Source organism: Acipenser ruthenus, chromosome 1 (genome assembly GCF_902713425.1).
Source record: "Acipenser ruthenus chromosome 1, fAciRut3.2 maternal haplotype, whole genome shotgun sequence".
In the NCBI taxonomy this organism is placed as follows: Eukaryota; Metazoa; Chordata; class Actinopteri; order Acipenseriformes; family Acipenseridae; genus Acipenser; species Acipenser ruthenus.
Window position 1 is genome coordinate 16,997,424 of NC_081189.1, and position 24,105 is coordinate 17,021,528.

The 24,105-nt window shown below is 35.8% G+C and overlaps 1 protein-coding gene and 1 long non-coding RNA gene across 3 annotated transcripts in view; one reads left to right on the forward strand and one right to left on the reverse strand.

Annotated features, from left to right (window-relative positions):
• LOC117403522 (uncharacterized) overlaps window positions 1-24,105 on the reverse strand; it is a 94,290-nt gene that overhangs the window by 8,519 nt on the left and 61,666 nt on the right. The window lies entirely within an intron of this gene.
• The window catches only part of LOC117425413 (cAMP-specific 3',5'-cyclic phosphodiesterase 4D-like), a 354,582-nt gene continuing 332,252 nt past the window's right edge, over window positions 1,776-24,105 (forward strand). Inside the window, exon 1 of one of the 2 annotated variants that reach the window (XM_059012627.1) lies at window positions 1,776-1,932. The gene's annotated coding sequence lies outside the window, so the exon portion shown is untranslated. The remainder of the gene's footprint in view (window positions 1,933-24,105) is intronic. The other variant, XM_059012640.1, reaches the window with a different exon arrangement.

Genomic DNA, 24,105 nt, shown 5'->3' on the forward strand with positions numbered 1-24,105 from the left:
ACATATTTAGACACTATCATCCCAATAAAAACTATTTTAATTTCTGTTATTGATTAAGAGAAATATGCAGTCAAGAAATTGAAACATTTTATTCTGAAGAAGCACAACATATAAGAAATGAAGGTTGATTTTCATGAAACAACAGAGATAGGTGTCAAGGGAAGGCAGTTTGAACTTTGAGGTGCGTAAATCTTTTTCACTGTTTTTTAATAAATAATTACCTAAATACTATGGGGTGCCATGTGTAAAAAAAAAAAAAAGATTTAACTTAAATCTTGCATTTTTTTCCCACAGATTTATAAATGTTGTGAAAATAAATATATATTTTTTAAATGTGGACATTCAGATAGAATTTATAAATCTTAAAATAGTCAACATTTAAATGCTAAATCTTTATTTTAAAAATACATATATATGTTATTAAATATTTATTTTGAGAATCAATATTTAGCCGTTTGCAAATAAATCTGGATTTTGTGAACTTAAATATTTAACTAAATCTTAAATCTCTAAAAATATTTAACATTTAGCTAAATATTTAACTAAATCTTAAATCTCTTAACTATTTAACATTTAGCTAAATATTTACTGGCCAGCTAAATCTCTAAAAAAAGATTGAATATTTAGCTAAATATTTAACTACATCTTAAATATCTTAACAAGATTTAACATTTATAAATCTGGGGAAAAAATACAAGATTTAAGTTCAATCTGGGAAAAAAGAATGCTAAAATATTAAGGCTTTTTTTTTTTTTACCCTATATTGTAGGTTGTATAGATTTTGGGGAATGGGAATTATATGAGGTTTAAATCATTTCAAGGCAGGGCTTTAAATAAAAAGTTGACTTGTGAATGCAAGTATGACAAGGAAGCAACTCTTGACACAGAGTATTAAATAAAGATGGGCACCACTTGAATGCAGGCTTTATTCACAGGTGTTCAGGAGTGGTTGTGATTGCTGCATTTCCTACAGAGAGTGTTCTGAAACACAATAATAAACTCCACACTCTCTTCAAGTGGAGTTCAATGAATACCAAACCCTAATTAACAGGCTTTAAAATGTCTTTCAAAATAAGATACACCTTTTTACAACACTGCTTTCCCTCACAGAAAAGTATGAAAAATACAATGGTCAAACCAGGACTATTAAGCAGTATTTGCCGTGTATGACAACACAAACATTGCATAATGGTACTGAAGTCATGGATTTGAAGTGGATATTGGTTCATATGAATGTGATACCAGGTCTTATTTACAGAATACCATTCTACCTCGTTCTACTGTTACAGCCCTGGTCCTTTAGCAGAGTGCAATCATTTGGTGAGGGGCATAACAATGAAAGAGTTAATGCCTTAAAAACAAAACAAAAAAAAAAAACAAAAAAAAACCTACAAAACAAAACCAAAAGCACAGCTAAGAAAATGACACTGTTCCCTCCAGCACAGCTGATCTACTATTGGATCATTTCTAAATGTCTGGCTGGATTTTTTCTCCCCATAATTTCTGATAGCACTGCTGTTAAAATAAGGAGTATGTTCTTTCTGTTAAGAGCAGCGTACATTTAAGCATAGGCAATAAGCTTTAAGCTTCCAATAGTACAATAGATGCAGCTCAAGCTTCAGTAAAAAGCACAATAGAGTTAATAAGTGCTCTCATGCTAAGCAGATTAATGCAAGGGTTATCCCAGCTCTGCTGTTGTAATGCTGCTTTTCCAGCTACTCGGAGGCAGCGAGATGATTGGTTGAGTTCGGTGTTGAGTTTCATAATTTCTAAGCAAGCGTGTATGAGCATGAATCTTATAGTAGCAGGCAAGGCAAGCCAGACTTTTTCAGGTTTTTGTCTTCATACTTGGATTAAACAAACACTGTTTTTTGGGGATCTGTTATAATTGACAACTATTGCGGCTGCTGACTGCTTCAGAAGAACAGAAGAGTAAGTTGCAATTTTCCTTTCCTGGGCTTTTAAAAACAGGGTCTGCTGCTGCTTGTGTGTGTTTTGGGAATACAGTACTGCACTTGGAATTAGTGTAGTTCCGGTTTGAATACTCGTCAGTGTCATTAATCAGGTGAACCTACATTAAAATGAATGCTGTTATTTTAATTAGTGACTTCTTTTTGTAATCTCCTGTATTATAAGGGCTCTTAAACTTAGTGCAGATGAATGGCTCAAGGACTCTTTACCAAATAACTGAGTGTGACATTCAGGCTGTCATGGTTACATTATGAATAGAACACTCTCTTATTTATTTGGGTGACCGTTTTTATTTTACAGAATGAAATATACCCTTTTCATGTTTATCAGATGGCTTATTAAATAGAATATTCTGTGCAGTCATAAACTGCATTAACCTCTCAAATTCCACGCAACTGCTGTACTAACAGTTGTTTGTTTTTGTAACCCAGATGCAACAAACTGTGTCACTTACCACGAAATATGAAACATATGTTTTAATATGTTTCATATCTCATTGGAAAGTAACAAGTTCATAACATCAACTATAAGTTTTATCTTTCATTAAAAGTAATAATTGACATAAGACAGTTTTCTTAATAGACTACCTTAATTATAACTTTTGTTTCTTATTTTAAATACAGTAATTGTGGCTTTTTATTCTCTGAATTACATGCTCACATGAAGCAGTTAAAAAAAAAAAGGAAACTAGTTTTAGGTGTGGCAGATTTCTGTTCAGGGTTGCCGTGAACAGAAAAAAAAAAAATAAAAAATAAAAAAATAAGGCCACTTCATCCAGAATGTTTAGTGTTCCCAAATGTCTATATACAAGATACAGACTAAGTTAAAGACTAGTATGTACTTGTTGTTTCATTAGGCCTTTTTAAGTTTCATAGGCTTGCAGTATATGGTGTATTATTCATTTTCTGTCTGCTAAATGTCACAGTGGTTCTAGCTACTTAACGTCTGATTGAGACAAACTGAAGCAATGCAAACAATAGGTGATTAATACCACCTGTAATTTAAAACTGACATGTGGTAAGGGTTCATTATCCTAACCAGTGATGCAAATATTTTAACGAATGGAACACAGTGGAAATGTTAAACTTTAATAAGCTGTATGTCTGGGCTTGTGCCAAAGTTGCACTCCCAAGTCTGCAATTAGATGAAAATCATGCTGTCTGTGTAGTGTCAGCTGTACTTTCCTTAGATGTGCTAAAGCTGGGCTTATCTACACATTAGTATACAGTCGTCTTCTGCTATCTTTGTTATGCACCCCTAAACAGGGTTTGATCAGATTTTATATTGTATACAGTATGTGCTGTTTTATATTAGATTATATTTAGGGCTTCAGATTTTTGGTTTTAACCGATAAAACCCGATAAAACACCCCCGATTCCCATTAAAAAATAAAAACCTACTACAAAAATAATAATAAATACATTTCCCAGTGCTGCTGGGCAATGTCCCGCCTTCCTGACTTGCATCTATCATTGATTCGTTCTCAATACTTTAAACCCGCCCCAACAATGAATGACAGCACATTCCTACATTTCTATTTGAGACTCCACTTGCAAGATTTAAAATGAGATTACAATCAGGATGGAGGCTTGTTAGCGGGATTTCAAGCTGTATTACAGTTAAAATACGGAGGATTTAAAACAGAATTGTGGCAAAATGTACAAAAATGCTTCCACACAAAAACCCCAGAAGAATGTGCCCGTGACCGTAGGGATTTCGTTGTGAAAGACAGCAAGTACTGTCGAGTTACTACTATACATATTTTGACAAAAAACAAACAAACACTCAAGCATTTTGGAAAGTAACCGAAAACACTAATTTTATACAGTATATCAAAAATAAAAGCCCCGAAGAAAACTGATTAACATAAAACTCGAAAAGATCGTAGTATACATTGTGTTTTTACTCGGAAGAACCATCCAATGGCAAAGCAGTGGATTTGGAACACATACTGCACAGTGGTCCTTGTACTGATATGGTGGGATGGAACTGGAATGGGTTATCAGTGTGCATTAGATTTAATACCAGTGTGACATCAACATTGGTGAATTATTATCTCTATTTGATCTTACAAACTTCTAAAACACGCTTTACATTAAATCATCATCTGAATTTCATGGTTCAAAATAAACCATAGAATGTTGAAGGGTAAAATAAACTAGGTCGTGTATAGCAGGATGTAAAGGCTCTAACACCAGAACTGTAATATGATACTGTATATGCTGTGCTTCATAGTGCACATAGTCTATACAGAAGACTCTTACCAAAGTTAATTTGCACAGTACATTTGCACTGTAACTGTGCACTTTACTGTGCATTTACTAAGCTTACACAACCTTCCCATGGTTAGAACACTTTGTCATGCATGTTTTTATTTACCTTGTTTGGCTATGATGTACCGTGATTTAACACTTTTTTTTTACTACTCTGCTATTATTTTACTGTGGTGTACCCCAGAAAATGTTTATAAGGGTAATTCAATTTTAACACTGCAAGTTCTACTTCAAAACATTAATATACAGTTAATTGGCATGCCAAATGGACTCTCAGATGACGACCACAGTGAACACATTTGATCTCAATATGTTTAAGTACCTCTTATAGACAATACCACATTGACCTCATTGTGCTGTATAAGTTGAAACAGCGAGAGCAGTTCCATAAGAATTCAAATATATTTACTTGCCAAATTGAATTTAATTTATTACATGCTATTTGTTTCGATCTAAAGAACAGTAGGAGAGAAATTAACATCCCCTGCAGCTGAAGCTTAATATAGCTGTAAAAAGAAAACTTTGCTTCCTTAAAATGTTTAAAAAAAAGACTTTGCCATATCGAATTCTTTAGTGTCCATTAAAGTAAAGGCTGCCCTGAGTGAGGTTGGAAAAAAAACATTACCCTACATTCTCTTTCATTCTACTGCCATTTACATTCAGCAGTTAACTCAATTTTCTTTTTAACTTAAATTACTGGGGATAACCCTTACAATGCTGTATGTTCCGCGTGCATATTGTGCCTGTATCCATACCAACAGTATAATCTTATAATACGGTATATTAAACCACTGTGTTTTATTTAGTTTTTCTCTCTACTTCAGGTAACTGGGTAACAGGTTGTAAAAAAAAAAAAATAATATTGGCAAATGTTTACTTTAGTTATATGGATATTGGAATGCTCTATGAACAATGAAAGAAAAAGGGTGAGGTTTTCTGCACAAATACTATTCCAAACAAGTATTATTTAAATTCTGACGGACTCTCCCTGGTTTACGTCATTCATGTTTCTGCCTTAAAATACAATATAAATATAAAATATAAAATGCTAATGTGGGCAAACAAGAAACAAGGCTTTTTACTTAGTTAAACATTCATGCCAGGAAGGTTGTTGTTTGTTTGTTTTTCTGTTAAGGATATGGGCTGACACACGTTTTTTTAAAAATCAGAATCAGGATTCAAGAGGCTGTCTGTAGGCAAGGGCATGCGCTACTAAAGTCCAGATACTGTATCTACAGTATATTACAGAGAGCTGCAGTGGTCAAGCCAGATTTGTTTGAAGTATTTGGACGTTGCATCCAGCTGCTACATGGAAACTTTAACGTGACCTTTTTTAAATAGTAGGAACAAATTCACAGTATTTTTTCTAAAAACATAAAAACACTCTTTAATTGTATAAAACCAGAAATAAACACTATAATAGTTAAGTGATCTTGAATAAAATTCCCCACTTGTTTATTTTATGTTTTGTAACCAACATTTTTTTTCTCTCTTCAGAAAAACAAACTATGGTTCTTTTGAGTAAATGGCTGAATATTCCCTATAGTGTTTTAATACATAACTAAATATTTTAAAGGACTAGTTTGTACAGTAGCTTTCAGGATTTGGTACTTAAATCATTAAAATACATGGTCCTATTAACCCCAATATTCAATACTCTCCTTATCATTGTGCAGTTTCATGTTTAATTACTAATATAACATTGTTTTCCATTTGAAACAGTCTCTGAAAGTACACTGCAGTATAGCTGCTCTTTTGGTTTGTACCCATGAGAGTCTTCCATGGCCTACACCTTTTTACCTGTTTTGTGTTTAAACAAGATTGACATTTGTTGAGTGCAGGACCAAGAAACATGATACTTTTATCAGCTGCCTCTCCAGTAGTGCTTGTTGCTTTTCCTGTTGCTTTCTACTGACTCACAACTTCAAGTACTGTGCTGTAAAACGGCACAAAAACAAGGGCAAAAAAGAGAAAGTACAAAAAGGAATATGTTGAATTTCTGGTAGTGTGTCATGAAACACATCCTATTAATTATAGTTTAATAAATGTCAGCAATTCAAATATAATGATGCATGAACTAACATATTTCCTTTTGAATTCATGACGTAGACATCAGTTTAATGTTAGAGTGAAGCATGAATTATTGTTTACTTTAAATTTAATAGGAAATCATATGCTTGTTCAAACACTGAGTATTTAGCGTTACCGTTTAATTTAACTGGTTGACAATTGTGTGCAGTTTACAGTATAGGAAGGTTATTTACAATTATTCTCACATATTAATCTCAAAAATGAGGTGGGGGCTTTCATGAAGCTAGATCAATTAAAAGGCTTAATTTGTTGATGTAATGAAATGAATATGTTAAATATGAAATCACATGGGCACAATAGGCTCTCATAGTCCTTTGCTCTTAACCAGCCATTCACATTGATGTCCAAGCCAAGCCTCCAAATAATATCTCTAAAAGAGCAAGTAGATTCCAATGACATTTTTTGTCCCCTTTAACTTTTTATGATATTTGTAATCACTCTGCTATATTTCAAAGTTGCCGGAACTTCTAGTTTCTCTTTCTGGTAAATTGTGTACTTTCAAAAATCAAAAGTTAAAATGTAATTTGAAGTATTGTAAGATATGTGGTACTGTTGGCCACCTTGAGTAATTTATGACCATCTACAAGGAAAGGACTAAATAGTGTGTGAAAAAAAATCCTCCCCCAATATATTTTAATAATAGATGACTCACTGGGTTGCTATGATCCAGCTCACAACAGAAGGTGTAGTTGGAAAAGGTGAAGTATGTTGCAAGCGCTAAGAGAAGTATTTTGTTACTCGTTGTGCTCCCTTGGGGTGGAGTTAGTACATGTCACAGCAAAATATACGGAAAACACCAACAAGTGACAACATGTTTGAGCCAGATGAGGAGAAGAAAGATATAGCCTCAGTAGCTGCATCAGTAGCTATAAAACACATCCAAAACCCAGGCTTAGTTCACTGCAGGTCTGTCATTGTGTTGCCATATAATGTGAATTTGAATTTAAAATATTGTAACACCACTATATATATATATATATATATATACACACACACACACACGCACACACATACATGGCTTGTAATGATGCCAGGTAGTGGCAAGATTTGTGACTGAAGTCCAGACTGTTTCCAGATTGTGGACGTGTTATCAAACCACGTTAGCACACTAGATATCTTGGACAAGGTCGTGAGAGGTCATCCACATAACACGACGACTGCACATAGGCTCAATTTTCACTTCTGGACAGCAACTAGAGTCTCCATAAGCGAACTGTGAGTCTACTTTGAGATCAAGAAGATCAGCTAAACCGCTCAGTTTATTTTACTCGAGTAAACAGGGCTTTTCACCCAACGTCATGCAAATGAATGGGAAAGGTGGGGGTTGATATGTAAATTAACTATGTGTAAAGTACTCGTGCTGTTTTTTAAGATTACTAGTGACATTTTGTGAAAATGTGGTTTCCATGCGCAGAGAACTGGTACACGAGTGAATCCAAGCTGCTGTAATAAAGCAAAATACCCTGTGCCTGCTTGGTTAATAATGTGCTTTACTGCTCTTGACCAAATTGTCTTTCAATTTGAGGAGGCTCGTGCTGTCAGAGATGCTCTCCTTTCTTTTAAGTTGTGTTGGATTTACTGCTGTGTTAAATATTAATGATGCAAACAAATAAAACACAATCAATACCTTCATTTGCAATTTTATTTGGTCAGTTCTGAGGGGGCATCAACAACTTGGATGTTGATGCGATCGAGCTGGCTTATGACATCCAGTTCACAAACTATATTTATTAACGTGGAGGGCAGACGCGCGTTGTCTTTGGACATAGCTGGGATCAAAAAAAGGATGGGAATTAATTCAGTTAAGCAGCTCACTTGCTCTTTGTGTTTAACTTTAGCGTAGTTTTTACAGCAAGGGTATTCTCAAACAGCTGCTTTAATACTATAACAAATGCATAACTCAGTTTGTGTTAAGTGGTTTAATACAGAACTGTAAACCCACAAGATGTATACAACATGACAGACAAGACACAGCAAAAAACAGTAATAAAAAAAAGACACTGCTAACCATAAAATCGCCCATCAGCCACTACTTTCTGCCATCTTTGAATCCACAGTAACAACTGACCTGATCCCTTGCAATATTTATAGTTAAGGATAAACACGCTCATTAACATTTACATGTGAAATGTGGTTTTCCATGCGAAACTGGGCATGGTTTTCCCGTGTGTTTCATCATTTACACGAGTAAATGAGATTTACCCTATCCCTCTCGTTTGGCCGTTTTTTTCGTCCACAAACCTGATTTACCCGAGTAATTCTCCCAAACGTGCACGCGCATCGCCATTTCACGTGTAAATTGACCCGCATGGAAACCCCATGATTGCTGTTACACACTTAAGACCATTAATGTATCCGTTAATTTCAATACGGAAAAAGTGATCCCTTGAAATTCTCAAATTTGATTCTTGTTGTTAATTGTGTTTTTGGAAAAATTCAAGTTTGAAATGTTGGTTAATTCATGGTTAAGCCATGTTGACAGTAAATTGTAAAAGTAATATATTTTTACTTAATGAGTCTTTTCTAAATCACTGTTTTCTATACTTCTTTTGACGTGTAAATCAGATAGGGAGTAACAATACACAGTATATCTTATTCATCATAATATTTTTTTTAGCTTTGTTAGAGCAGCTGAAAATATACTGTAGTAGCAGTTTTGTGTGTTGCACAAATATACAATTAGCGGTGATTATGTGGGCTCATTGCAGAATGTTGGCCCAGTAATCTGACATTCATTTGTATTTTATCACATTATGTAGAAAGGTAAATGCCAGCCTGATAATGATTAGATCATGTGAATGTATTTTAAAGTCAGGTGTACCAGAACAACAATGCAGTATTCATTCATCACTGTCCAAGCAGAACACCGCAACCTCTACAAAGCAACCTCTGCAGAATCAGTTGCATATTTTTATCACACACACACACGCACTCGGGTATAATTCATTTGCAAACTGGCATCCAATAAGAATGGATTTCAGTCATTGCAGTATTCCTTGGGCTCTAATTTAGGCATTAGGGGTTAAAAACGCCACTGCCCTTGTCAAAGTGTAAACCTGCTACACGTGCCAAGATTTTCATAATGAAATAGAATACCGGAAGCTTATATACTCCCAACCACCAGTGGCTTTTATTTCTGTGTCTTAAAACACAATGCAGGTAATTTTGGTCAGTGGATTTGTGAAGTGGATTTAAAGAAATCACCCTTTTATGAAATCTGCTTTTCACTTTTTTTCTCCAGATGAACCACATAAAAATGACACTTTCCCTAAAGATAGTTCTAACTCTTAACTTTGCAAAACGACAACACTGCTACGACTATAAATACTTTCAATGACTATGTTTACAATAAAAACAGAGGTAGCACACCATGATAGTAGCGATGTTATCCATGAAAAAAATCCACTTCACCCTGTCCTATTATATTTTGAATGTCACGCATCATGAGAACCATTCTATGAACTAAACATGCATTGCATTAACAAGGGTGTTTACAACAACTATAATACGTATAATTACAATAATTACACTAGATGTAACTGGAATGTTCTCGTCATCTTTTTGCTTTTTTATTACATGTAATTATTGTAATTATTTGTGAAATGTTTCCCTTAAGGTTCCCTTGTAGCACAAAGCAGTTGTGTTTATGTGTTTTGCAAAAATTGTCTGAATATGCTACCGCTACTACTACTAGCAGTCCATTTTAGTTTATTTGTTGAACCATGTACCATTAATATGTGTTTATGCGGTTACCGTTGTTCACTCAGCAAAGGCTTTATTGATGGAGCTACACAGAGGGTTCGGATGTTAATTGTACCAAACTGGCACTGGCCTACACCCTCCAAGCATTCCACACTTGGAACACGCATTTCCAACATCTAGAAAAGGAATGTACAATGACGGCATGATGACATCAACATTCTAGAAAAGGAATGTACAATGACGGCATGATGACATCAACATTCTAGAAAAGGAATGTACAATTCTGGCTGCCAAAAGTCATTGTAAACACAGCTGATGTCTTATATGAAAAGTTGAGCTGTGTTGGGTGGAGTTATTTTTTCTACAGGTGTACTGCTCTAGTAGTCTGCTGTTTTGTTATTTTCCTTAGACATTTTTAGGTGTCTGCTGTGTTGAAAGACTTCATGGAAATGTTATTTTTATATATGGGTTTAAACATTTGGTATTTAGGAACCAGAGTTAAGCATTGCATTCCTTATTATAACATTTCTTATTACAATCAAACTTTTAAAAGTTACAGTAATTACACATTCTTCTACTTGTTCAAGAAGTAAACACTGTGTTTTAAAGATTACAAATACTGCGATGCGTACAAGGTCAAAGATTCTGGGCCATATGTTAACCGCATAGTGTTAGTCCCAAATATGTCTTGTTAACGAGCTCTTTCTGTATATCACGTCCTTACATCTGCCTTTTTTTAACCATGATAACATTTTACTTTTACAGATTACCACATTTTCCTCAAGCTTATACTATGCATTTACCATTAGTTCATTGTTCTTTGCCATGCTTGTGTATCCTATACAATGCTTTTCAATGGTCCTTATTTTACTAATGCTATTGGTCGTTTTTACAGACCCTGATTAGTACCTAATGTTACATTGGGTAAGGTAGTCCACTATTAGTGCTAATCAAGTTCTGTGAAACCAGCCCTATGTTTTTACCAAGGTATACAACAATACACTTTAAAAAGGACATTTGTAAACGTGAAATTATTTTGTAGATTTATAGCATGATATGTAAATTAATATAAAATAACTAGGCCACATAAATTATACTAAGTGAAATAATAATAAAGCGTGGTAAGGTGCTTTCTCAATGTGTAGAAGGTAGAAACTGATTGAATTAGTTCAAATGCTTATCAGTGCTGAGCACAATGTCAAGCTGAAGGACTTGTAAGGACAAAATGCAAAGTAAAGTAATGCTTTACCCTTTTGCTTGCAATGCAATCTACCTGGCTAACCTCCACGAATAGTTGGAAATGACAAGTTAATGCCTGTAGCAAAAGTATGTCTGAAAGCTTCCTGCATAGCCCACAAGTTCAGATACAGCAGTTGTGATCTTTTTGAGAAATGAGCTTTGCATTTCATAGGAAGTGTTCCATGGAACCTTTCCTTTTTAGGCAACACTGTTGGTAAATAATAACTGTAGCATCTCCACCACTGTTAACAAGGAATTACTCCTCACAGTCTGTGCGGACACAGTAATAAATAATATATACCATACCTCCAAAAGTGTGTATATTATATAACAGGCTGTGCAGTCTAGAGAGTGCCATTTTAAGAGATACAGCTATGGCCATAAGTTTTGCATCACCCTGTAGAATTAACAACAAACCTCACATGTTGCTGGAGGCTCAGCTTGCTGCAAAGTTTCTTTGTGTTCCTGCATAGACTTATTTATTTTTATATACACATATACACACACACACACACACACACTGCTCGAAAAAAATAAAAGGCGCAAACATTCAAGATGGCAAAGAATAACACCATAAACATGTAGTCAAAAAAGCTATTGTGGTGCATTTTGCACTGGTACCCCCATTTAGACTTCAGATTGGATCATTAGTCAAGTGGCTGCTCAGGTGATAACATCGTTTGTTGCTGGTTTGGGAATCATGGCTTCTAATGATGCCAGGGGGTGGCAGACAGAGATTTCAAATGCTGGAATCTGGGGATACACAAAAAATACTTTTGACAAAATGTATTTCTGTCTCTGCCACTAAAAACAAAGTTCTTAATTGTATATGTGTTGGTCAAAGGAAATTTGATCAGCTGAAATGTCATTTATATTCTATAGTTTCTGCCCTCTCTGAAGCCTCATTGTCATTCTGTCACTCTGTAACTTAAATTACGAATATCCTGTCACAGCCCGTGTCAACAGGAGGTCATGAATATCATCTGCTAGCACCTAGGTTGTGTACTGGGTTGACAAGTGTTTTAATTTGAATTCCCAAACTTCATTTCTCAAAATAGTAATTAGTGAGTGGAGGGTTTGGGGTTTTGCTTTAATTCCAGTAATGTCAATCACAGATCTAGTTTACAAAGGCTACATTTATAACAAAAAATAGAGGTAGCACACTATAATTGTTGCACTATTATTCATGAAAAAAATCCCTGACCCTGTCCTTTTTTTATTTTGACAAGGGTTTACAACACACTGCTCAGTGCCGTGCCAGTGGGTGTCATTTTATGGAATTAAGGATGGATATGATCATATCTCATATTGAACGTACTAATAATTAAAGGCACATTGCATTAAAAAGGGTGTTTACAGGAGCAAACAAGATGCTCCATTTGTTTTCTGAGAATGTATTTTACTGATAATATTGAAATTGTTGGACATTATAGGGGGAGGTACTGCTCTGGATTGTAAATGATCTCCTGCTTAATGCTGATGCTGCTCTGTCTGCTCTACCTCATTAAAGGGGAAATATTCTGTTTCTGTCTGCACATACGTTTGCCTATAATAACACATGTATAAATTGCAATGTACAAAATTCATGTGTTTTGACAGTTTGGTGTTCAAGACACCTACTGACAGTAGAAAGGTCAGGGCAGGGTGTTTTAGTTCCACAATTGATTACATATTATACAGATACATGCTGAGGTTATGCAGCAAGAAAGTGTCCCATTGTTCGACTCACTCACAGCATGAAAGAATGTAAATACGTTTCAATTGATGGGATCTCGGGGGTTTACAGATAAAAGGAAGCTCAAAAAGTTTGTTTTGGTTTGAAAAAGCTTAGGAGGTCAGTAAGAGTTCTCCATGATAATTCACTCTTTGATCTGTTTTTGAGACTACCAGCAGGGTGTCGGCATTTTGTTTTTAGCAGCAGTTGGGAATATTATTGTTTTTATGATAATCACAATAAGAGTAGAGCTTTGCTGTAAAGAGACCGCTCAACATTTTATGGAGATAACTTCTGAATGAAATGTCGGATGTAGTTCAGGCCTACATTTGACAGTAGGATGATTGGGCCTACCCTGGGTTTGGTTTCTTCTCACCAGAGGGTGATACATCTGTGATAAATTTGTATTAACCGTAACATTTTGAATAAATACGGTTAACCGCTAAGGCAGAGGCCCCCCAATTTTGTGATTTTTGAAGGCCGTTAGCAGGGAAGGAATTGCACTATGGGAAGATAAATACACAATTGACATTTCTTTAAGAGAAGTGCTGCCTCTGACATTAGTTTGCTGGAATTTTGATGAAGAAAAAACAAAAGAAAAACATTACACAGGATATGCCTTTCCCTTCTTATATCTGTTTTGTTCTTACATCATCCACCCTCCACCATTGCTTTGGGAAGTCCTTTTACTTCAGACAATTCAAAGCAAAGTATTATTTTTTTTAAATTACCTTTTCAATTAAAGTTGAACCATCGTGTTGCCAATGCCAAAATTGAGTGATTTAAATTCATGAATTAAATATAGTTGTGAAAAACAGGAAGTAGGATCCAACAAATAGATAATAAGGGGGTTGCCAGTTATGATATTAAATGCTCTTATTCTCTTCATAAACATATCATTATTATTTTACTGTTGCATGTCCCGTTTCCTGTTCTGAATGCTGTCTTTGTAAAATTAATTTAGATCATTTTAATTACATTTTTGTTGTGCTGCAAAGTGGATCTCATTAAATAAAATATAATTAGATTAAACAAAACTGTAGACATTAATATTCTTGAACCATTAGTTCATGGATTTTTTTAAAGCTTAAGATGGTTTGATCCACATGGAAGTAGTTTTGTGTGCTCAGCGGTACACTAATTTGCATTTAGGGGATTTGTTTATAAACAAACAGCAGGAACAATTTCAAAAAACGATATCCTGTTTTGAAGCTGTCCATAGTTTTTGACGTTAAAATGTATGGGGGGGTTACCGGAAAAAAAATGTTAACCCTCAATGAGTTACATTGTAATTATACCCTGAATTAGCCAGTTGGTCAATGCCAGATTATGACATCACAGAGATGGGTTCACCATTTTTTTTTTTTTTTTTGATGACCCCTTGATTTTGTTTTTTGTCTTTCAGAAAAACAGGGTAAACCATTAAAAGCAGTTAAATACATAATTATAGATGGACTGCAGTGAATTAGAAGGTGGTAATTGCATCAAGGGGTTCTGGTCAAGCTCTACTCTCGTGGTTAATGATGAATTCACCAGAACCTTGAGAATATAATATAATGTAATATATATATATATATATATATATATATATATATATATATATATATATATATATATATATATAGAGAGAGAGAGAGAGAGAGAGAGAGAGAGAGAGAGAGAGAGAGAGAGAGAGAGAGAGAGAGAGAGAGAGAGAGAGAGAGAGAGAGAGAGAGAGAGAGAGAGAGAGAGAGAGAGAGAGAATCAACCACTTCAAATGGATCGCTATACCAAAGGGATTCCACTATTTGGTTGTTAATCACGAGTAAAGATCAATTGTTATTCAGCTACATTTGATTTTTACAGTGAACCCCTTAAACGTATTTCAGTAAAAAATATCTTGTTTGCCATGAACAGTTTTCAATAAGCTCTCTGTTTGCGTAACACTGAACTTTCTGATTGTTCTTAGCTCTTTGCTCGAGCACAGCTGGGCACTGAAATAGTGGTTGACATCTACTTTGTTGCTTTAGGTTTAATTTCCTGTTTGATCAAATTGGAACTTGTAGTAATTCGATTTAGCACTCGTTCTAAATATATTTCAGACGTGTATGAAATAACTTGTTTGTAACCCCTGTGGTCAACTATAGATGCCCTTCCATAGTAACATGACCTTCAGCTTGTAACACCTGCAGCTGAACAGATGTACTGTAATTCAGTTATAATTCGCTTCCCACTGTAGTTTGCGTAAATAGCTGTACAGAGTGGGATTAAAAGTATGTGTAACTTTACATGTGTGTTTCTGAAATAAAGTGCGGTTTGCTATTTGTTAGTGTTTGATTGTAAAGTAAGCAAAGTCAAACTCAGCACAAAGAAAACTGAGGTTGTTTACTCATAGGATGTTGGTTCGCATGCTTGCACAAAAGCATATGAGTTAATGGAACACATTTATTTAAGTTACATACATAGTCTGTATGAGGGTGTTCAATTTCTACCAACACTTGTGTTGCTTGTTGTTTTGGAATTAGCAATTGATTTTTTTTTTTCTAAGCAAATTAATTAGTCCAAGACCTTAAGAAAAGGTCATGCTTTGTACAGGATTAACAAGAATAGCAAAGTCAGCATTGGGTTGTGTGCTTGCATCTATAATGTTTAAACTTTAACCCATGAGTTTATGCTGATCTGGACAGCTGAGTGTCTGGTTGTAATTCATCATTGTACAGGCTTGTCTAATTCTTGGCAGCCATAAAAGGTTGCTGGTTATAACTCTTTTTCCCAGGACACAGAAACAAGGGATCAGATATTCATTAATACATGTGTCTATTTTGATGTCTAGAGTATTACAAACACATTCTGTTTTTCAGAATCTTTGGGGTTTCTTGAATGTGTTGCCATAACAAAGAAAGTTATTCTAAAATGTTTAACGAATTGAGAGAAAGGCTAACGATTACCTCATTAGTTTTTATCGGTCCTGAGCGTCCACCTGCTATTCATAAGAGTGAACGACAGCAAAATTCTGCCGATAACTAGGAGTTATTGAACACTTTCTACAGTCAAGTCTAAACTAACGACAGCCTCGGCAGACTATTTTTTTTAAAGACCTATTTTATTACTACACTTGCTTTGTTATACAATTTGACATACCCGTGATTAACACTGCCTAGTTTGGGAAAAAACCAAAACTTAAATATATACTCACAACATATTCTCTGGCATAATCATTTTGAAGCAGTGCTGTGAAGTGGAGAGCAAGTGAGAGACTGAGAATAGACAGTTATTTTATTATTATTATTTCTTTGCCGTGATCCGCGGCTGACAGCGGCCCTTTTTATTTCTTTTACCTGTGTTCACAATAAACAGTTTGGATGAATACTGCCTGTGTGAACCTGTTTATTTTCATGGAGCGTTACAATATACAGAATACCAGTGCTGCTGATGCAGTCGGTGGGAAATTTGGGCTTGCTTGGTATTGCAAAAAACACTGATCGAGCCATAACAGTTGAGAATGTAATGTTTTGTTGATGATGATGATGGTGATGGATTACTAGAATTACAGTATCATTCAAACGTCCTCCTACAGTGCTTTTTGTTGAGTTTTCTTCATTTTTTGGTCCTGCAGTTAAGAATAGAAATCGTATGTGTGCGTATGGAAATGTGTTTACTAGCTTTGCCAAACAAAACGAAAATACAAAGTCATGATAGGGGCATTGGAATCAGGTTTGTACTGTTGGTGGGTTCCGTTTTTCTTTTTGCAACAGCTACCAACACCACCCAGGCAACATTAATAATGCTGATGATGTCATCAAAAAGAGCGACTGTATACACATTCATAAAGTGCTTTGCGACAGTCGCCTGTTTGCTGAGATCATTTTATGAATAGCAATATGCACGACTTTCGTTAGTTTTAAACGAAATTCATTTTATTACGGCAGTCGACAAGTACTTATGAATAGGACCCACTATGTCTTAAATATATATGATTTGAAAGGGCAATGATGATATACACTGATAATTAGTGATGTCACTGGATTCAAAAGTATGCAGATGACACAATTAAGGGTGTGCCAATACGCATACTTTGAAGTTGTTAGCTATTAGTTAAATGGAATAAAGCATGTCAAATTACTCAACACAAAACAATGAAGTCCCGCGGTTTATTTTGTTTACACAAACATTGGCAGTTTACGGCCTTATGACTGTAAGGCATACCCCTAGACACAATCTTGTCATAACTTTTAATTCATTGTAATTCAATACATGATTTATTATACTACTTAGTTAAATTCAGTTTTACTGTAAAACCAGAATCAAATAAGAATGAAATGAAAAGCTCATTTTTCCTGCAGACTTTTACTGGAAGGTTCAAAACCCATATCCACTTGCATGCTCAGGTTTATAATGTAGAAGCTATTATAATGGTAGGAGAACTTTGTGGCCAAATAGAATTCCTCATTTCATGGATTTTCATTATCATTCACTTGTAAGCATCTTCAAGTACTCTATTCAGCCACACTCACTCAAGGCTGAAAAGGTACACCTGGCAAGCACAGTGCAGGAATGTATAATTGTGCTTCACATTTCTGACCCTGTATCGTATGGTACCAGTTTGTCTTCTCTAGAGCACTTTGTGAGCAGATGTTGATCCAATGAGCGGCAGATCGCTATACCACCATCACTTAACTGTTAAAAATAGGACCAGACCCATAATTGTATTTACTGGATTCTGCCATGTCAATGCCCAGGGGGCGTAAAGTTGTTGTTAAGGCAAAAGTGTGTGGAGGCGTTGACTCGGGCAGGGGCGGAATTACCGGCATGATTGCAGAGGGAGTATTTTTAACATTAGGTAGATAGGTTATGTTTACAATTAGGCATGCTTAAAATTCAAAGGTAGAGCACAGCACACAGTCAACATAAAGAATCAAGAAGTGCAGTTAATATATTTAATGACTGGTGAAATACAATTCAAAGCTGCTGTTTTGCCATTTCAAACCTTTTCACAAAACAAACATTAAACTAAGCTGCAGTGTCCAATGAAAAACCACATTTGTAGATGAAAAACGCTGAAATAAGTTTCTGCATTTAAAAAAACATGTAAACACGTGACATTTTCGGTCCACTAAAATAAAGGGCTTTACATACTCTGCAAGGAAGAAATTGCAGTGTCCAGTGTGAAAACACAACACAAAATAATAAATTAACATCCAAAGTAGCACTATAGCATTAAAATGTTCAATACAAAAATGGTGCCTGAGTTACAAGCTGTTGGAGTGTCTAAAATACAATCTAAAATATGTAGCCTAACAACAGGAAAACGTAATCAATCAGATTATGGAGTCTGATCCGAACTCCATGTCTTCGTTATGTGAACAGAAGATAACCTATTATTATTATTTGTTTATTTAGCAGACGCCTTTATCCAAGGCGACTTACAGAGACTAGGGTGTGTGAATTATGCATCAGCTGCAGAGTCACTTACAATTACGTCTCACCCGAAAGATGGAGCACAAGGAGGTTAAGTGACTTGCTCAGAGTCACACAATGAGTCAGTGGCTGAGGTGGGATTTGAACCGGGGACCTTCTGGATATAAGCCCTTTTCTTTAACCACTGGACCACACAGCCTCCTCTAACCCTAACTAAATCATTCAATGCACACAGCAACTACTTCTAGGCAGTCTTTTCTATTCATGTGAGCCGCAACATTTCCCCTCAGGCATTATCTGCGCATGATTATTGATACAACGTTGATACATTTGATCTCTCTCATCCTTTGGAAAATGTAAAGTTCCATTTTTAAAATACAGGTTCGTTTTCCAAATAGTGACCCACAGCATAGAACACATCATTGTTCATTGCTGGCTGACTGGTTTGACATGGCCTTGCTCCTTGAGTGTTGGGAATTGAATTAATCAAACGTTCTAGTTAAAAATCTCTGAGGAGAAAAAAAAACAACAACAACAACTTCTTATCCAGCCTATTATTGTCACAAATTGATTCATATCATTTATGGGATGTGACCCTAAGTCAATTCTCATCTTGAGTATAGATGTTGCTATGGCAGAATGTCTTAAGACAGCTTTCTTCAATTGGCGGCCCACGGACCAAATCCGTCCCGTAAGAGCCTTCCGTCTGGCCCGGCGGACGTCAGCTGCAGTGCTGCCAACTGGGCGTTTTGTTCGCAAAATTTGGCTGTTTTTAATTATGTTTTGCAGGACAAAATTATGCTAAGCGGGTTGTCTATTTGTGGGCGGTTTTAACAAAATGCTGTGGGTTTTTTTTTTTTTTTTTACTTGCATACTCGCAATCCGCACATCATGAGCACCCTTTGGCCCCCCAAGATTAGGACATTGCCTTATCTGGCCCTCCAGTGAGATCTCATATGACTAACCTGCGTACATATTAAAACAAACATGCTAAATTCTATTATTTTGTTTTTTCTCCATTTTGAGAAAATAGTGCATTTCTACTTGATATTTGATCAAACGTCCCAAGGCTATTTTTTTTTATCAGAACAAACCTATACAGTAATACATCTAGGATTGACAGAATCTAACATGACAAATGCATATCATAATCTGTCAAGATCAACAAAGTGTTGAAACCTTTCCTTGGAGCATATTTGTTTCTTCCTCTGGTTATGGTGTTTATTTTAACACCTCCCATTCCTTTATTTGAGGTGTTGATAACACATTTTTTTGCCAAAATAAGTTTGTGTATTTCAAACAATATTAAAACATTTGTCACAGGGAATATATACAGTATATCAAGTAGCTTTCGAGTTAAGGTGAGTGAAAGCAATAAATTCAAAAACAAATATTAAAAATCGATTGGTTGTAGGGAGATATGCAAATAAAGCATTACAAGAGCCAATCAAATCGTGCGTCATTTGTTTTTGAATTTATTGCTTTCACTCACCTTAACTCGAAAGCTACTTGTTTTTACTTACTCTCCTGAGCCTTTCTGAAGTCAAAATACAGTTGCGCTGTACTGATGAGCTCCAAAAAGGGCAAAACATGTATGCAGCTACAGTATTTTGACTTTTAAAACGCTGTGAATGTAGAAGCCATTAGGCAACTTTCACGCGATTTGATTGGCTCTTGTAATGCTTTATTTGCATATATATATGCAAGGTGGTTGAGAATATGCACCATTTAGAGACCAACAATTACTTCAATAAACTGTGTTGAAAATAATACATCTATTTATTTAATAAACATTAAGCCAAAACACTCCAGGATGTGCTCAATTATTAAAACATATCATTGTGCCAGCAGCCACATTAATAGGCAATAGTGGATGACTTATTGCTAATTAAATACAGTATTATTTCAGAACAGAGCAAATGTCTTTGTTGGTTTATAGATGGCAGGTACTGTATGTTCAAATACCTTGTACATTTTCCTATGACAAATGCTTTGATATTGTTCATAGCACTCCAAACCTACTTAAATCACAGACATTTTAAACTTTCAATACTTTTTTTTTTTTTTTTTTTTACACACACCTAACACACGTATATGTAACAGGCATATCTGGTTTCGCTGTGATTTTGCAATTATACCCTGATACCATGTACATCATGATAAATCTAATCTCATTGTAACGTTGATTTCATTACACACAGCCACTCCTCCCCCCCCCCCCCCCCCCCCCACCCCCCCCCACCCCCCCCAAAAGCAATGTTGCCTATTATAGTACAAAGTAAATCTTAGAGAACATTGACACTTTAACCTTTTTACTAAGCCAGCCCTGTGCTATGCCACAGTAAAACTACAACTTTGCATTTTGAAATAATTTTCAACTTTCAGAAACAACGCTTACACAGGAAGTGTATAACATATTATAATGAACTACTGTATACATGTTTGTATATATTTTAAAGGGTTATACTTTACTGTAAGCAGACTAAACACAGATCCAAACTCTGGTATTACTGTAGCCTTGTTTATTTTCAAAATTACAATTGTCCAACAAGAGTCAAAAGATATTAAAATCAAAAGAGTTCCCCATTGTGCATTTCTAAGTACAGTAAGTCACGCTGTTATCAAGCATTTATGGCTTAAAAATAAAATGCAAAAACATAATTTGCATGATACAAATTCGAGCGCAGGAAGGATACTGTAAGTACATGATCCTTATAAAAATACCACTGTCCTCTGTTGTGTCCACAAAATGTGTTCAGCAACAAAGAAATCCCTCTGAAGCTGCAAGTGCCACAATGACTACCGTACATAACTCATATACATTTCCAATAAAGCATTGTCATTTTGATCACTCGTGAAAATAATAATGCAAAACCGTTTAATATATGACTATTTACAATAACGTTGGAGAACATTTACTGTATTTAATAAATAGATCCTTTTGTTTAATTGTGAATTATATATATATGCAATAAAGTACAGTAAACACTCTCTGCTCAATCCGTACATACTGTAATCTTAAATCATAATGTGCTGTTTTTTTGCTGCTGTCCAAAAATGAAAATGGGTGGCAGTTCTCTTTTACTCCCCAGTCTTTAATACAGTTACCCGTTAGTATTAAATAATATGTGGTCTTTAGCAAGTCTGAACACTTTCAAGTTCAGCCCTTCAGCCACTTCTGCATCATCCATTCAAAACAGACTTTAGCTTGTTCATACTACACCTGAATTTTGCCAGAATGGATGTGTGCCCTTATTGTTCATTAAAAAAAAAAAAAGCAGGAATGAGGTACCAGTATTGACGTAGATAGGAGTTAGTTCTCTACATCACTGTCAGGAGAAGACAAAGGATTTACAACAATCTTTTAGTCTGACTGGAGCCCTGGGGAAAGTTGTAGAGACACACATACTGGGTCAAGGGGCAATAGAGGATGAATGACTCCAAATGCTGCCTCTATAATGGACCTGAACCGACATCAAGCTGTCTCTAATGACAGTAGCACTGCTGGTGTGCAGATTGTGCACCATGGCTGTCAAAACAAAGAGATCCACTTAGAGCAGTGTAATAAATCAAAGATGTGATTGTGAATTGGCATCTCGGCCCAACAGGTCTAAGTAGAACGTGTGACTTCTACAGACGTGCTCAAATTTGTTGGTACCCCTCCACAAAAAACGAAGAATGCACAATTCTCTGAAATAACTTGAAACTGACAAAAGTAATTGGCATCCACCATTGTTTATTCCATATTTAATAGAAATCAGACTTTGCTTTTGATTTTTTATTCAACATAATATTGTAAATAAGAAAACAAATGAAAATGGCATGGACAAAAATGATGGGACCGCTAACCTAATATTTTGTTGCACAACCTTTAGAGGCAATCACTGCAATCAAATGTTTTCTGTAGCTCTCAATGAGACTTCTGCACCTGTTAACAGGTAGTTTGGCCCACTCTTCCTGAGCAAACTGCTCCAGCTGTCTCAGGTTTGATGGGTGCCTTCTCCAGACTGCAAGTTTCAGCTCTTTCCATAGATGTTCGATAGGATTCAGATCAGGACTCATAGAAGGCCACTTCAGAATAGTCGAATGTTTTGTTCTTATCCATTCTTGGGTGCTTTTAGCTGTGTGTTTTGGGTCATTATCCTGTTGGAGGACCCATGACCTGCGACTGAGACAGAGCTTTCTGACACTGGGCAGTACGTTTCGCTCCAGAATGCCTTGATAGTCTTGAGATTTCATTGTGCCCTGCACAGATTCAAGGCACCCTGTGCCAGGCGCAGCAAAGCAGCCCCAAAACATAACCGAGCCTCCTCCATGTTTCACTGTAGGTATGGTGTTCTTTTCTTTGAAAGTTTCATTTTTTCGTCTGTGAACATAGAGCTGATGTGACTTGCCAAAAAGTTCCAGTTTTGACTCATCTGTCCAATGGACATTCTCCCAGAAGGATTGTGGCTTGTCAATATGCATTTTAGCAAATTCCAGTCTGGCTTTTTTATGTTTTTCTTTCAAAAGTGGAGTCCTCCTGGGTCTTCTTCCATGGAGCCCACTTTCGCTCAAAAAGCGACGGATGGTGCGATCAAAAACTGACGTACCTTCACCTTGGAGTTCAGCTTGTATCTCTTTGGCAGTTATCCTTGGTTCTTTTTCTACCATTCGCACTATCCTTCTGTTCAATCTGGGGTCGATTTTCCTCTTGCGGCCGCGCCCAGGGAGGTTGGCTACAGTTCCATGGACCTTAAACTTCTTAATAATATTTGCAACTGTTGTCACAGGAACATCAAGCTGCTTGGAGATGGTCTTGTAGCCTTTACCTTTACCATGCTTGTCTATTATTTTCTTTCTGATCTCCTCAGACAACTCTCTCCTTTGCTTTCTCTAGTCCATGTTCAGTGTGGTGCACACAATGATACCAAACAGCACAGTGACTACTTTTCTCCATTTAAATAGGCTGAATGACTGATTACAAGATTGGAGACATGTGTGATACTAATTAAAGAAACTAATTAGTTTGAAACATCACTATAATCCAAGGGGTACCAACAAATGTGTCCAGGCCATTTTAGAATAATTTTGTAGAATAAGCAATAATTCATCTCTTTTCACAGCTTCTTTGCTTTATTCTATGACATACCAAAGGCATGCAAGTATACATGATAAAATAGCTTTTAATTTCATCACTTTTCAGGAGGAATGAAGCATTATTTCAATGAGCTGTAAGGGTACCAACAAATTTGAGCACGTCTGTATGTTCAGAATGCTATGCATCATGCATAAGACATGCGCTTACATCTCCATTACAGAGCTTGCACTTTAGTTGAATGGTAAGATCGTGGTCTTTGAACCGTACGGGTTGTGGTTCACAACCAGCCCTTGCCTTCCCATTTTACAACACAGAACCAGATGCATTAAATTAACAAGATAAACAGAAACCGTACATGGTAAAAAATCAAGCAAATCAAGCAGATGAGAACAGAATAAAACAACTTGAAACTTTTTCCTGTTGAGAACCCGATATTATTACTGTCTGCAGTTGAGCATGTGCGATTTTTTTTTTTACCCCTATAAAAGCCATTTAGTGTCCTCAAATTGTTTTATCAATGAAGTGTATGCAAATGAGGCAAAAAAAAGGGCTGTTGTGACGGCAGTGCTGCTGCCACGGTAATGGAACACACTTGATAGTAAATCCCACCTATTATTTGGGAAAAAAGCACAAGAGTT